The sequence below is a fragment of the Pongo pygmaeus genome, chromosome 14 (assembly GCF_028885625.2).
Source record: "Pongo pygmaeus isolate AG05252 chromosome 14, NHGRI_mPonPyg2-v2.0_pri, whole genome shotgun sequence".
NCBI classification, from domain to species: Eukaryota; Metazoa; Chordata; class Mammalia; order Primates; family Hominidae; genus Pongo; species Pongo pygmaeus.
In genome coordinates this window covers 34,540,498-34,556,758 of record NC_072387.2, presented here as the reverse complement: position 1 = coordinate 34,556,758, position 16,261 = coordinate 34,540,498, and the positions used below count along the sequence as shown (strand labels likewise).

Genomic DNA, 16,261 nt, shown 5'->3' with positions numbered 1-16,261 from the left:
CACCGGCCACATGCGGCTTCGGGTGTTTCCTCCACTCTGCTAACTTCTGCATGTGGTCCACTGCTGATCCCCAGCTTAGGCAGAACAAAATGCAATCTTCACTAGGAAATAAGCGATTACACACCAACTACAAGATCAGGCTTTTCCTGAATATGGCTTTTTACCCCTCACATCAGTATTTTTTTTAATTAATTAATCTCAGATGAGGTGTCACTATGTTGCCTAGGCTGTTTCAAACCCCAGGCTTAAGAAATATTCTGCCTCAGCCTCCTGCCTACTGAGTAGCTGGGACTCTAGGTGTGTGCACCGCCCCTGCCCAAGTCAGGATTTGTCAAGTTACCCTAAAGACGACATTTATGGAACTATGCCCAGAAAGACCAGCCACATCTAATACTTAGAAAAATAAAAACAAAAATTAAGATACCCCTGGATAAGTCACTTCTCAAGGATTTTACTTCTGCAGAACCAAGAAAGCCACCTGCCCCTAAAGCCTCTTGGAGTTTTCAAACCAAGGAATCGTCTCTTCTGTGCGGGTGGGAGCCAGGACCACTCCAGGTCCCAGAAAAGAGAACTCGCTATCTGGTTTTTGTTTGTTTGTTTGTTTTAAGGTCCAGGGTGGTCCTGAAATTTGTGTGAGGAGTCAGCCTTGATTTTTGGGAAGTCACCCGGTTGCAGTTCACGGCCACCCACGCTGGTAACTCTGGGTTTTTTAGGGTGGAGTGAGGCCTCGGGAAGCTCTTCAGCTGACTCAAAGGGAAACCAGCTTCTGGACGTAGCCAGGAGGAGTGTGCTGCCCTCTCCCGATGACACACCGTGTTCCTGGGTTCATTCGGTGGGTATAGCCGAAGATTGTTTTACCAGGCATAGTTCACATTCTTTTAATTCTTGGAAAAAAGTAAGGCGTGACTGTCATGTTCATCTGCTGCATCTCAAAAGGGCAGAGATACTGTGTTTTGAAAATATTATCCCTGGACCATGAAAGCATGAAGCACGGCAAGCTGTGGACTTAAACCTGCTTCCATTCTTCCCACTGCTTTGGGTTCACTTAAGTCAAATCAGGGATGTTAGTCAATAAAAAGTGTTTCTATTTCCTTTGAATACAATTGAATTATCTTGCAATTTTATTAGTAAGATAAGTTTTGTTAGCTGTTATGCCTTACGATGTTTTTGAGCAGCCACACAAATTGTGCACTGAAAAGCACTGCCTTTGTGATGATAATAAATCAGTATAGGAGAGAATGAACAGGTGGCTTTCTGATGGAAATACTTTTTATTTATTTGTTCTTATTTTTTTTAGATGGAGTTTCACTCTTCACCCAGGCTGAAGTGCGGTGGTGCAATCTCAGCTCACTGCAACCTCTGTCTCCTGGGTTCAAGAGAGTCTCCTGCCTCAGCCTCCTGAGTAGCTGGGACTATAGGCGTGCACCACCATGCCCGGCTAATTTTTGTATTTTTAGTAGAGATGAGGCTTCACTACGTTGACCAGGCTCATCTTGAACTCTTGACTTCAGATGATCTACCCACTTCAGCCTCTCAAAGTGCTAGGATTACAATCGTGAGCAACTGCGCCTGGCCCAGGAATACTTTTTCATTGAGGGGAAGAGGGAGTCAGTGGAGACTGACAATAAGGTACTCTTGAGGAAATATAGAAGGATGGGTAAATATCAGCTCATGAGAAATTGCTTCACAAAAATATCCAACCTACTGACAAATGAGTTGTGGAGTATTTCGTGATACAATAGTGGTCATTGTTCTGTGTCTGTTAGACCTTCTTGTGTCATTTACCTTGGTCACTTCAAATCCTATAAACAAACATTTACTGAGATCTCATGTGCAGCGGGCACGGTGCTGGGGATTGGTCTCAAGGCTAAGGAGGTGGAGGAGACTGGGCTTCCAAAGAACAGGTGAATAAATAGATTCATTGAGTTGTGGTGGTTCTATTTCCTCTTCCCACCAAAACCACATGCGGGAAACATATTTCCTGAAAGTCTGTAGTGTGGGTTTTAATTTTCTTCACGTTCTTAGATTTAAAAGAATTTTAAACATCAAATTTTAGCAGCTTCTGGCACAACTGGAAGAGCAAATACAGGTAACCCATTTTCTTCACTAGTTTGACCACATTATTTGATTGCTTCTCTAAAATGGGATTTCTTTTCTTTTCTTAATGGCCTCTTGTTTATTTACTGAGAGATGCTTGTTCTACTGTGTGTCTTACATCTAAACTAGATTGGAGCAACACTGAATTCCGGGTCTAGTCAGGTTCTTCTTCCTCCCACGGTCCAGTGGACACGAGGGCTTCCCGCCAAGTGCTCACCTCTGGTTTTCCTCCTGTCCTCACGGTTTTCCTCTTTGGCCATGGTCTCTACTCAGCACTGGTCTTCTCTTTCCCAAACGCTACTGCAGTGTATGCACACGCAGCCTGGGTCCCTGTCCTCTCAGTAATTATTTCAGAAGATCTCCCACGTTTATTCACGGGTAGCAGGCACCTCATCATGTCCTCGAGCTCCTCTTGGCATCCTTAATTAGCCCCATATTGCAGCCAGAGTAAATTCCATGCACACAGCTATCAGCAAACACCAGGCCTCTGCCTACCGCGCTTAAATATTTAAATTATTTTTATAATAATAAAAAAGGAGGAGAAAGTTTCATAAATAAGGATGATGAGTTAAAATTCACTGTGATGTAAACTGTTCTGGGTAAAGGAAAAATCGACAGGATTTTCTCTAAAATGATTGAAAAATCTTTGGATGCTGCAGGTCAGGCCAGTAGACAGCAGGGGGCATGAGAGACATTTCTCCCGTTCTCAGCCCAGTCCCCGAGCTCGTGAAGGCAGCGCACACTTGCTTCCAGTGTGATCCTTGCAGCTTTTCCACCCATGACATGTGTTTGTTTTTTTCAATTTTATGTATTTTTCTATCACAAACCTTGATTTTTTCCCCCTGCACTGTGTAAGAATCTATGCATTAGCCGATAATAAAACATTTGGGCCAAAAGACTAGTAGTTTTCTGTTCCACATAACTTGCTCCCAAAACAGTGGCCGAGCATCCTTCTACTTCAGAATATTAGGGTGCGTTGAAAAGGTGCTTCAGTAGCATTCAACATTTTAAAAACACATATAACATATAACATTTTTAACCTTTTTGACATTTTTTAAACACACATAACAACTTAAAACATTATTTCTGTTTTTTAAATAATATTGGAAATTTCAAAAGAAGTCTTTTGTTGATTTGTTTGTTCCATTTTGCAAATAGTCACTGATCTTTTAACAGTGAATTTTATCCTGCAGGAATTCTGGCCTATTTTGATTGGGGAAGTGTCAGCTGTGGTTTGGGAGGATGAGAGTTTATGATGTAACTAATTGGAGACAAATGAAAATATTCAGTTTGCTTCTCCTGTAGTCTCTGTCTTGTCTGTCTGCCCTCCATCCAACCTATCCAGGCCATCTGCAAACTCCCAATGGAGTTATCTTCTAGAGTTTGACCTTGGCAGACGATGTTAGCAACAGCTGAATGCTCTTCCCAGCTCCATTCTGCAGCTGCTCTCCAGGTGTGGCCTGCCAGTCGGGAGGACTTCTCAGTCCTTTGGATTTTCAGACTGGTCTGTCTTTGCAGAGTCCCCTCCTCCTGCTTTAAACCCACTCTCCCTCTTCTTCACCTAGCTTGGGAGTCTCCTCTTCAGGGGGGGTTTCTTCACTGCCCCCTCCTCTATGCCCAGGTTGAACAAGATTCACCAAAGCACTCACTACGTCTTATTTAATTCATTATTTATCACGTTTGTTTCCTTCCTATAGGTTAAGTATCTTCTTACTTTTATATTCTGTGTTAGTTTACCACCTAGTAAGTGCTCAATAAATGTTTGCAGAGTAAATAAAATTACGGCTAATTTGATCCAGCAATCCTACTTCTAAGCATATATACCCCGCAAAAAGCAATAAGTTTATCAGGATATCTGCACTCCCATGTTTATCGCAGTCCTATTCACCACAGCCAACATGTGGAACCAATGTAAGTATCCATCAATGAATGAATAGATAAAGAAAATGTGAGATATATACATAGTGGAATACTAGTCAGCCATAAAAAGAAGGAAATCATGTCATTTGCAGCAACATGAATGGAGCTGGAGGTCATTATGTGAAGTGAAATAAGCCAGGCACAGACAAATATTGCATGTTCTCACTCATATTGGGGAGCTAAAAACATTGATCTCATAGAGCTATGAAGTTAGAGTGATGGTTACCAGGGGCTGGGAAGGGTAGGGGGAGAGGAGGGATGAAGCGAAGTTGGTTAATGGGTTCAAATATACAGTTAGAGGAAATAAGGTCTAGTGTTTGTTAGTACAGTAGGATGACTATGTTTTAGTTAGTACAGTAGGATGACTATATATTAGTACAGTAGGATGCGTATTTCAAAATAGCTAGAAGAGAAGATTTGGAATGTTCTCAACACAAATAAATGATGAATAGGTTGGGTGTGGTGGCTCATGCCTGTAAATCCCAGCACTTTGGGAGGCTGAAGCGGGCAGATCATGAGGTCAGGAGTTCGAGACCAGCCCGGCCAACATGGTGAAACCCCATCTCTACTAAAAATACAAAAATTAGCTAGGCATGGTGGCAAGTGCCTGTAATCTCAGCTACTCGGGAGGCTGAAGTAGGAGAATTGCTTGAACCCGGGAGGCAGAGGTTGCAGTGAGCCCAGATCGCGCCACTGCACTCCAGCCTGGGCGACAGAGCATGACTCTGTCTCAAAAAACAAACAAAAAACAAAGAAATGATCAATGTTTGAGGTGATGGATACCCCAATTGCCCTGATTTGCTCTACACATTGTATGTATCAAAACATCACATGTACCCCATAACTATGTATATCAGGTATCAATAAAAAATACAAGTTATGGCAACATTAATGGGATGATCCATGGACAAACTTTTCTGCAGGTTTAGTGTCCTCAGGCAGTCAATGATTGGCAGGTTTTAACTGGATGTTTGAAACTCATTTTTATGGAGAACAATGAACTTGGAGGGCAAAAAAATCCAGATCTGAGGAATAATTTGAATCTGTCGTGTCTATTGTAAAAGGCACTTTTGATTTCCATGCCGTATTGCATAGAGTGTTCCCGAATGTAACCAGACAGTTCACCCAGGCAAGCGGTCAACAAGGAACGCACCTTCCCCAGAGTCTGCAGGGGCTGAATTTCATCTTCTTTTTCATCTAATTCCACAATCCCTTAAATCCCCAAAAGCTAAATTTCTTGATTCCAATTTCAGAAGGAGTTTTATTACAATTAATTAAATTTTAGGCTATTGGACCAAAAAATTCTAATATAGGAAGTAAAATAATATTGCATTTCCTCATACATTTCTTCGCCTGTGTGTGCCATTTCCCAATTTGGAGGAAAAGAATATTTTAAAACTGTTTTTTTTTTCCTGTACATAATACACAATCCCTTCCCCTCTCACACACTCTTTTTTGTCCAGGTTTAAAATAGCAACTCCAGCTGATGGTAGACACTCTTTGGGGATTTTAAGCAACTAATCCATTTCGCAGCTGGAGGCAAAGCACTTTGCTTGGAAATATTTTTCACATGACATACAAGGTACTTCAACCTCTTCAGAGCAGCCAGAGGATTCCACTGAAGGAGAGGGGAGGCTGCTGACCCGCCCCGGAAACCAGAGGAAAGTGAGGTGGTGGCAGGAGGCCACGGCCACGGGCAGGCCAAGGGCAATCACTAGCTACCCTCTCCTGACCTTTTTCTCCCACACACTTTCATTTTTAACAAACTGAGCTACAGAACAAGGAAATTCCAACTTCTGCAGGAACCTCTGGGAGCAGAGAACTAGGAAGGTAAGAGCTACCTGGTTCCACTTTTCTGGACTGAGAGTAAGACCCAAACTTAAAGCGTAGGAAGAAGGAAACCCTCCTTTGGAATGACACTGTTCTCTCGCCTGGTGATGCTCAGGCTTCAGCAGGATCAGAATCAGAGAGGGTGTGTTAGAGGCCGTGCATGGTGGCTCATGCCTATAATCCCAGCACTTTGAAAGGCAAAAGTGGGCAGATCACTTGAGCTCAGGGGTTCAAGACCAGCCTGGGAAACACGGCGATACCTCATCTCTACAAGAAATTCAAAAATTAGCTGGGCGTGGAGGTGTGCCCCTGTAGTCCTAGCTACTCAGGAGGCTGAGGCAGGAAGATCACCTGAGCCCAGGAGGTGGAGGCTGCAGTGAGCCGAGATCACATCACTGCACTCCATCTTGGGCAACAGAGAAAGACTGTGTCTCAAAAAAACAAAAAACAAAAATCTGTATGTTAGAGCCCAGATTGCTGAGCCTGACTCAGGTTCTGATTCCGCAGGCCAGAGTGAGGCTCGAGAATCTGCCTTTAACAAGTTCCCAGGTGATGCTGATGTTGCTGGTCCTAAAATGACCTTGGGTACCACTGATCTTATCTACCTGGTCCGTTTGCTTTCTATCACTGGCATGCTCACTCACAGGCTAGTTGGCTTCCTTTGTGCCAATCTTACAAACACACTGCTTGATTCCCCAACAACTTCCCCTCAAATGGCAGTTTAGTTCAATCTGAGGAGGGTGCACACTTAGACCCATGTGGTCACATTATTGCTCTAATTTTAGAGTAACTACGTCAGGAGAGTAACGGAAAGGACTGTATTGTAAAATCATAATTTTAAGACGCTGGGCATAGTGGCTCACGCCTGTAATCCCAGCACTTCGGAAGGCCAAGGGAGAATCGCTTGAGCCCAGGAGTTCCAGACCAACCTGGGCAACATAACAAGATTCTGTCTCTACAAAATAAATAAATAAACAAATAAATAAATAAATAAATATCAGCTGGGTGTGGTAGCTCACACCTGTAGTCCCAGCTACTTGGGAGGCTGAGGTGGGAAAAATCACTTGAATTTAGGAGTTCAAGGTTGCAGTGAGCCATGATTGTGCCACTGCACTCCACTCAGGGTGACAGAGCAAGTCTCTTGTCTCAAAAAAAAGAAAAAAGTAAGAGATTTTTCTTTAAGCTGCAAAATATATTTCACTGAAATGTGTTTCATCAATTCAATAAGCCTTTATTGAGTATCTGTGTGCCAGTATGTGATGGGATTATAATACTTCCTGCTATCAGACCCTTTTCCCAGAAAATCATCAAATTAATACTATTTTTTTGAGATGGAGTCTCACTCTGTTGCCCAGGCTGGAGTACAGTGGCATGATCTTGGCTCACTCCAACCTCTGCTTCCCAGGTTCAAGTGATTCTCCTGCCTCAGCCTCCTGGGTAGCTGGGCTTACAGGTGTAAGCCACCTCACCCAGCTGATTTTTGTATTTTTAGTAGAGTTGGGGTTTTATCATGTTGGCCACGCTGGTCTCAAACTCCTCACATCAGTGATCCACCCACTTTGGCCTCCCAAAGTGCTGGGATTACAGGCATGAGCCGCTGCGCCTGGCCCAAGTTATTTTTGATAGTGTACACAGGTATCAGTTTTCAAATGGAAGCAGCTTTCTTCATTTTCTACCCAGAATAAATCATCTATCGTGCCATAGAATGACTTCTCCATTCTTGCTGGAACTCATTCCTCATGTAGCTGGGGTTGTTTTGTTTGTTTGTTTAAAGATGCTCTGTCATCCAGGCTGAAGTGCATAGTGTGATCACAGCTTACTGCAACCTCAAACTCCTGGGCTCAAGTGATCCTCCCACCTTAGCCTCCTGAGTAGCTGGGACTACAAGTATGCAACACCCTGCCTGGCTAATTTTTAAATTTTCTGTAGAGACCAGGCCTCACTATGTTGCCCAGACTGATCTTGAACTCCTGGGTTCAAGTGATCCTCCCTTTTCAGCCTCTTAAAGTGCTGGGATTACAGGTGTGAGCTGCCTCAGAAGGATGTACCTTAGTGGTTAAGAACACAGCTCTGGAATGAGATAGACTAGAACTTGGGTCTGAGAAACCCTCATGAGCCTTGGTTGTACGTGTGCTTTTTAAAAATTATTTTTAAGTTGAAAATAACAATTATTACCTCTTAGAGATGCACCAAATCCATACTTTGGCTGAATTCTAAATGGCTAAGTGTAAAAGTTACTGAGGACAAAGCCAAATATTACCATCATAACATGGATTTCTGAAATAAAAGGATAAACCTGATATTCTTATTAAAATGTAATAATTGGCTGGGCATGGTGGCTCACACCTGTAATCCCAGCACTCTGAGAGGCCAAGACTGGTGGGCCACCTAAGGTCAGGAGTTCGAGACTAGCCTGACCAACACAGTAAAACCCAGTATCTACTAAAAATACAAAAATTAGCTGGGTGTGGTGTCGGGCACCTGTAATCCCAGCTACTTGGGAGGCTGAGGCAGAAGAATCACTTGAACCTGGAAGGCAGAGGTTGCAGTGAGCCAAGACCACGCCGTTGCACTCCAGCCTGGGCAACAAGAGTGAAATTCCATCTCAAAAAAAAAGTATTCATTAACTATATCATTATTTTTGTCATAACAATGCTATGTAACCAGTAACCATAAAACTTCAGTTGTATTTAACAATAAACATCTATTCTTCACCATTCTGTTGGTTAGTTAGGTGGTTCTACTGACCTGGGCCAGACCTGTAGGGTCTCAGCTGGGCTGACTCAGCTCCTGTGGCTGCAGCCACTTGCCAGGTGGGTGGAGGGCTGCCTACCACATGTCTCTGCTCCATGCGGTCTCTCATCTTCCAGTAGAGAACTGAGCTTGCTCTCATGGCATGAGAGGGTTCTAAGGGTGGGAATGGAAGCTTGAAAGGCCTCCTGAGAACTGAGTTCAGGATGGTCACTTCTGCTGCATTCTGTTAGGTAAAGTAAATCACAAAGCTGCCCAGATTCTAAGTGTGGGGAAATAGACTCCACTTCTCGGTGGGAGGGGCTCCAAAGTCACATTTCAAGAGTCTGAATATGTGCAGGGGTAGAGAATTCGAGCCATTCTTGCATTCAACCTGCCACATTAACATGTTTTTATTATTAAAGTTGTATCAGTTAAATGTTATAAGTTTGACATGATGGGGAAGATACAATAATTTCTCCACCGTCAGTAAGATTTCTTCTCTGTCAGCTGCCTACCAAACATATAAATAAAGCCCACTTTTACCTGTGATTGTTAGAGAAGCAAGATGTTTGAGTGGCTCATTTTAATATATTCAATGTTTCTCCCTTTAGTCTTTATTATATTTGAATCAAAGATGATGTATATCATACCTTGTTGTAGAATGACTGGGGAGTTTTTCCTCCTTGTGATTTTTTCTTTTTTGAGACAGAATCTCACGTTGTCACAGATGCTGGAGTGTGGTGGGGCAATCACAGCTCACTGAAGCCTCAACCTCCTGAACTCAAGTGATCCTCCTTCTTCAGCTCCCCTAGTAGCTACGACTACAGGCTCATACTACCACACCTAGCTACATTTTTTTTTTTGTAGAGACAGTGGACTTACTATGTTGCCCAGGCTGGTCTCGAACTCCTGGCTTCAAGTGATCCTCCTGTCTTGGCCTCCCAAAGTGCTGGGATTACAGGTGTGAGCCACCATGCCTAGCCTATTAATCTTTTTTATTCTGCCATGTATTATCATCTAAATTTCCATGTATGTTTGTGGACTCAAAAAAGAATATGTATCCTAAAACATGCATTCTTTTACATAAGATTAATGACTTTTGCACTCACCACAGTCTTGCAATAAGAAGTATGAATTCGGCTGGGCACGGTAGCTCACACCTGTAATCCCAGCACCTTGGGAAGCTCAGGTGGGTGGATCACGAAGTCAGGAGATGGAGACCATCCTGGCTAACACGGTGAAACCTCGTCTCCACTAAAAATACAAAAAAATTAGCTGGGCATGGTGGTGGGTGCCTGTGGTCCCAGCTACTCGGAAGGCTGAGGCAGGAGAATGGCATGAACCCAGGAAGTGGAGCTTGCAGTGAGCTGAGATCGCGCCACTGTACTCCAGCCTCGGCAACAGAGTGAGACTCCATCTCAAAAAAAAAAAAAAAAGTATGAATTCATACTTGGACTGATAGAATTCCAATCTCTAAACACTTAAAGGAGGTTTTTCACTCCAAGTTTCATGTAGAATGTTCACCTATAGTTAAAAGTGAACACTGTATTGTCCAGGTGCGGTGGCTCAAGCCTGTAATCACAGAACTTTGGGAGGCCGAGGCAGGTGGATCACCTGAGGTTGGGAGCTCAAGATCAGCCTGGCCAACATGGCGAAATCCCACCTCTGCTAAAAATACAAAAAAATCAGCCGGGCGTGGTGGTGGGCACCTGTAATTCCAGCTGCTTGGGAGGCTGAGGCAGGAGAATGGCTTGAACCCAGCAGGTGGAGGTTGCAGTGAGCTGAGATCATGCCAACGCACTCCAGCCTGGGTGACAGGGTGAAAATCTGTATCAAAATAATAATAATAATGAGAAGAAGAAGAAGTATGAATTCATACTTTGACTGACTGATAGAATTCTAGTCTCTAAACACTTACAGGAGGTTTTTCACTCCAGGTTTCATGTTGAATATTTATCTATATTTAAAAGTGAAAACTATTATAATATTAACAACAAATTAAAATATCACACCACCTTTGTATCACTGATGCTCTTATAATGATTAGATACAATGGTAACCTATGCAAGTAGATGACCATTTATCTGATGCAAGTTCAGGAGTGACATAAAGCAGGTTTCCAGAGAGGAAGCAAAGGCAGACAGCAAGATTTCAGCTGAACATGAGGCCAAAGCGGAGCTCTGCACGTCTCTGTGATCCCAAATGGCACTTAGAAGATGAAATGAGGCAATGTATGTAGAGAATATTGGGCACACAGTAGGTCTTTGATAAATGGCAGGTCTTCTTTTTCACTATTTTTCACTTTGGTCAGAATTAGTTATAATACTGCACTGTATTTTTTTTTCTTTTTTTGAGATGGAATCTCGCTCTGTTGCCCAGGCTGGAGTCCAGTGGCGCGATCTCCACTCACAGCAATCTCCACCTCCCACGTTCAAGTGACTCTCCTGCCTCAGCATCCCAAGTAGCTAGGATTACAGGCATAAGCCACTATACCCAGCTAATTTTTGTATTTTTAGTATAGATGGGGTTTCACCATGTTGGCCAGGCTGGTCTCAAACTCCTAAGCTCAAGAGCCCGCCTCCCAAAGCGCTGGGATTACAGGTGTGAGCCCCATGTCTGGCCCTGCATTGTATTTTAACCGTCAGTGAAACTTATCAGCAAAGCTTCTTGAGTCAAAGTATGGATGAAGTTAAGGACAGGAAATATCTATGCAAAAAGGATCCTAGTCCCTGGGAGATTTAAACTTGATGTTGTGTAGAAACCTGTCTCCATGCCTTGTTGCTTCAGTTATCCAAAACCTTCATGTTTCTCACTGTTGAGACAGTCACTACCATGGCATCATGACAATTATTTCACCTCTTTTAAGAGTATGTTGCAAATATTGTTAAACCCAGAAGAGGCCAAAGTATATGGAATCTATAGATAGGATCTGTAGAATCGTTTATGATGATTTTTAAAAACCAAAAAGATAACTGTTAATTTTGGATGTAAACTATATACTCATTCTAGCCCACTCCAGGTCTAGAATAATTAGAACTCTAAATAGATCATTTGTTTCCACAAATAGGTTCCATCTCAGGAGCAAATCAAAGAATGTGACTACATAGACGTATTTCTAGATACATTTCTAAATTTAATATTTGTGTGTCAGATTAGTTTAAATAGCATGGCTGCACATTTTTTTTTAAAAAGTGAATACATTAGTGGCTCGTTCTTAATTCACTCATTCAACAAGAAACTGTGTGGTCTGTGGATGATATGAAGATGAACTGAACTCAGTTCTTGCCTTCAAGGAACGTAGATCTCAGAGCTGGTGTCTTGGAGAAAAGTTACCTAAGATGTAAAGTAAAATCGCAATAATCAGACCACGGCTCCCTGTGCCTAACCCCGCCCCCACCTGCCCCCCAGTGTTCCCCCCACCCGCCCCCCAGTGTTCCCCCCACCTCTTTTTCCTCTGCCTGTGTCACCTGGCCATAAAACCCTGGCCTGCATACTCCTGATGTGGGCATCACAGATTGGCATTCCAGGTAAGCACAGGACATCATTTTCGCTTTGTAGTCATCTTCCTTCTGATCCCGTAAATTGCTTTTTTCTATGGAGGCAGTACATTTTCGTGGGTATAACATTCATGCATTTCTTTTGCTGAAATCTGTCTAATGCTCTGAAGGTTCTATGTTATGTAACTGATTGTAATGATTGGTGTATTCAATTTAAACATCTCAAGACCAACTTTTGGCCAGAAGATGGAGTGCAAGAGCCAAAGCCAGGAAATCTTAGGCCCGTTAAGGTGTTCATATATTTTTCTCTGAATGGAAAGACGTAGAATTGTATTCAGTTTAGCACTTAGGCCCAAAGTTCAGCCTCACAGTATGTGTGAAGTTAGCCAAGCTGCTAGCAGTGGGCTACCCAAATAGTATTTCACTAAGCATAGGATTTAGATTTAATAATTTGTTGAAAACAGGGAAAAATCAATGACCCATTCCAGAGAATGGTTTGGGTTCTGTCATACCAAACAATATAAAACTAGTAATGATGGTGCTTTTGTCTACAAGTCTATATGACAGATAGCCCCAAATCAGAAGGAGTCGGGTTAATTCAATTTTACGAGTCACCGTGTGGACATAAAATGGATCGCCCAGAATCTTAACAATCAGTGGTTCTTTCGTACTATTCTTAATTTTTGCAACTTTTTCTCTGTTTTGAAATTACTTGCAAATAAAAAGTAAAAACAAACAAAAAACAGAGTTTCTAATTCATTTTAGTCAATTAGACATAGCATGCTTTTATCAATCAGTAAAAACTAGAGCACTTAAACTGCCCTTAACCTACTTCTTAGTGGGGGGAAAAAACAATCAATGTTGAAGTTTGCCGAAATCAATAGCTCATGGTGAAATTAATTAAGGGAGTGTGAAAATTTGATACACATCAATGATCAGAATCCCAAGTTTTCTTTATTCTTGGAATCTTGGAATCTCCAGCGAGTTGGAGACAAAGCAACAATGTCAGAATATTTCCATAGGGAGGTAGTGTTTTCTTACCGTGACACACAAACGGGTGGAGAGGATCTGCTCTTGGATTTCTCTAGTCATCTTTTAGAAAGACTTCTAGCTTAGTGAGCTTGCTCCCTGCTCATGACTCAGACACCACAATGCTAGCTCACACTGGAGTTCAACAACTGGAGGACTGTGCTTCCTATATTTGGAAGGCTAAATCTATTCCAACACCCAGAACGTAAAGTAAACCAAGCTCCAATCTTCAGCTTCGCTTCTAAGACTACCAAACAGGACCCACCGTAATGAATAAAACAGTAGTGAGTGCTGTGCCGTGGGACTGGTTACCCATTTTTTATTACTTGGAGTTGGCTTAATCTTTCTCTTCCTATCAAATGACATATGGAGTATATTTTCTCAAAAATTAGGCTGAGTTTGGCAGTCAGGTACAGATTTTGTAGATTTATGAATGAGTTCAAAAGGAAGCGGTTTGCTTTTTGGTTTGGGGTGTTTTGTTTCTTTGTTTGTGTTTTGTTGTTTTTGACGTTTCTTAGCACCTATTATCCATTCTCTACCATGGGATAGTGAATATTCAAGTGCATCTGAAATAGTACAACAGACGTTGGAAGTCCAATATCAAGAGCAGAGTTTGCCTCTCCTGTGGTTTCAGCACTCGGTATCATGACCACTGCTTTCAATCCAGTTGGCAAGATTTCTCCAAGTGGGGAGAGATACGGATTTTACTGCGCTCCATAAATATGACCATTTATAGGCCCCAACATATTTATGTTCTCACTCATTCAGTGCTCACTTAAACTGTCCAATTTGCTTGACCTGGTCTATAAATGTAAATTGCCTACATCTGAAACTGAGTCCTGCTTTCCAGAGTGCAGAAGTCAGAACTGTTACTCCCACAGATCACTGGGTCTCCAGGCAGCAGCCCTGCGGCAAGTCACTCTCCACTCTTCCTTTCTTCACACTCTCAAAAGCACTAAAAATGCTTATTGTTCCAAAGCACTAATTGAAATACTATTGGAATCAGTTACCAGATACATTTAATAGAAATAACAATTTTGTCTTGTTTAAAAATATTTTTAGGCCGGGCACAGTGGCTCACGCCTGTAATCTCAGCACTTTGGGAGGCGGAGGCAAGTGGATCACCTGAGGTCAGGAGCTCGAGACTAGCCTGGCCAACACGGTGAAACCCCATCTCTACTAAAAATACAAAAATTAGCCAGGTGTGGTGGCACATGCCTGTAATCCCAGCTACTCAGGAGGCTGAGGCAGAATTGCTTGAATTTGGGAGGCAGAGGTTGCAGTGAGCCGAGACCTCACCACTGCACTCCAGCCTGGGTGACAGAGTGAGACTCTGTCTCAAATCATCATCATCATCATCATCTTTTTATTTGTTTGAGGAAGTCAGGAAGCTTGACCCATGTCAAAAGAACAAATATCAACCATGTTTGCTGTTTTCTTTATGACAAGCCTATAAATGTTTCACTGTATAGTAAGGTAGAAAGAAATCCCAGTAAGAAGTCTCCAGGATTTTAACTAGTGCTGACCCTGTCCACTGGCATAGAAATATCCTAGGACTCCCCCTCTCCTTCTAAAGCTAGAGGTGATTTCACGAGTCTTTAAGAAACAGAGGGGTTGGGAAATCTCCTGACCTCTCGAGTCATCTGCATGACTGCTTCTGCATCTACGCTGGTTGGAGAGTGTTCTTTAAATATCACTTTTCTGTAATTCAACTCCACTTCCTCTGGTCTGTCTTCTCTGTACCCAGGGCCCTCCTAAAATATTCCTTCAAGTTGTTGAAGATAGTTTTGGAGCAACTTCCCCCTTTACTTTCTTTGTGCATAATAATAATCATCTTAAACTTTTTTATACTTTCTGCTTTGCATTTTTCTGATATTTTCTTCTGGGCCTCATGTCTCCAAAATAAATTGTTCCACTTCCAGGAATAAAGTAACTAAAAATATGTACACCTAATAAAACCAAACCGCTGTGCACCAAAAAGGAAATTAGTAATAGAAGTTAAGAATGCCAGTGCTTTGTGGATTTTTTTCTGATAAGACATCGTATCTCATTTGTGTAACATTAGAAAACAGTTCATTGAAAACAAAAACTGGAAAAGGCTTTGTGTTAAAATACTTGGATAACTGTGCATAGGCTGGAAATTTCTTTTTAGGAAATTTTAGAAAAGCGGATGAAGTGAAACCTTTTTTTTTTTTTTACCTTACTTAATAATGTATTTATTAGATAAGACACTATAATGATGTCAAAAAATTTAGCACAATGCCTGGCACATACCAGATGCTCAACAAATAGTGGCTATTAGCTGATTGAACTTCACCTGTTCAAGTATATTTTCTAACGTAAAAACATTAAAAAACAAAAAAAAACCCTTCCTTCTAATTGAGTAATGAAGGTTAGTTAGTTGGAGACTCTCCAGATAACTATTATATTATATAAGAATTAACAATATGAAGCCAGAAGTGTACTGAATGCTGTAAAGCTGCAAAATGGTCTGAAATACTTAACAAGTCTTAAGGTGTAATTGGGACGATAACATTTTCAGAATATGGAATTTGTTAAACATTTTCCTGCCCTTTTGGATACTACACAATGCAGAACATTCTCTGTTTATTCTTTCATCGGAGACATTTTGAGGAAAGGCAGAGGTGGGGTACTATCCAAGGACTCTTTAAACAAACATGAAGTTTAATTCAATTGTTTCCTGAGAGGTTGACTTCTTCCAAAAGCCAAAGAAAATCTCTTACTAATCCAAAAGGTACAAAAATGAGGTTGAAGCCATAGAACGAGAGACGGCTTGGTTTGAAAAAGTTAACGTATTTGGACAGGGATAATTACGACCACTGTGAGGCTGTGCTGTGAAGGCCGTAATTCTGCTTCTGTTAAAATAAGCAGCACAATGATTCTTTTATCTTTTTATGTTTTTACCAGAAGGCTGCTAAGGCTGCTTTGATAAAGGGAGTTCCTATTTATACCAAATCTAAACACCCAGGATCAATGGGACTTTTTTCCCTATGACCTGATCATACAAAAACAATGATTTTAATAATGAGAAATCTCAAGGAAACTATAATCCAAAAATGCCTTCTGAATTATTTTAATTAAAAATGTGAAATTATATTCAAGCAATCTAGTTTTTCAGCCTGAATGTAAAACAA

General features: G+C 41.7%; 1 protein-coding gene across 2 annotated transcripts in view; it reads left to right on the top strand.

Annotated features, from left to right (window-relative positions):
• Nucleotides 1–16,261, top strand: part of RNF6 (ring finger protein 6) — a 182,376-nt gene that overhangs the window by 159,299 nt on the left and 6,816 nt on the right. The window lies entirely within an intron of this gene.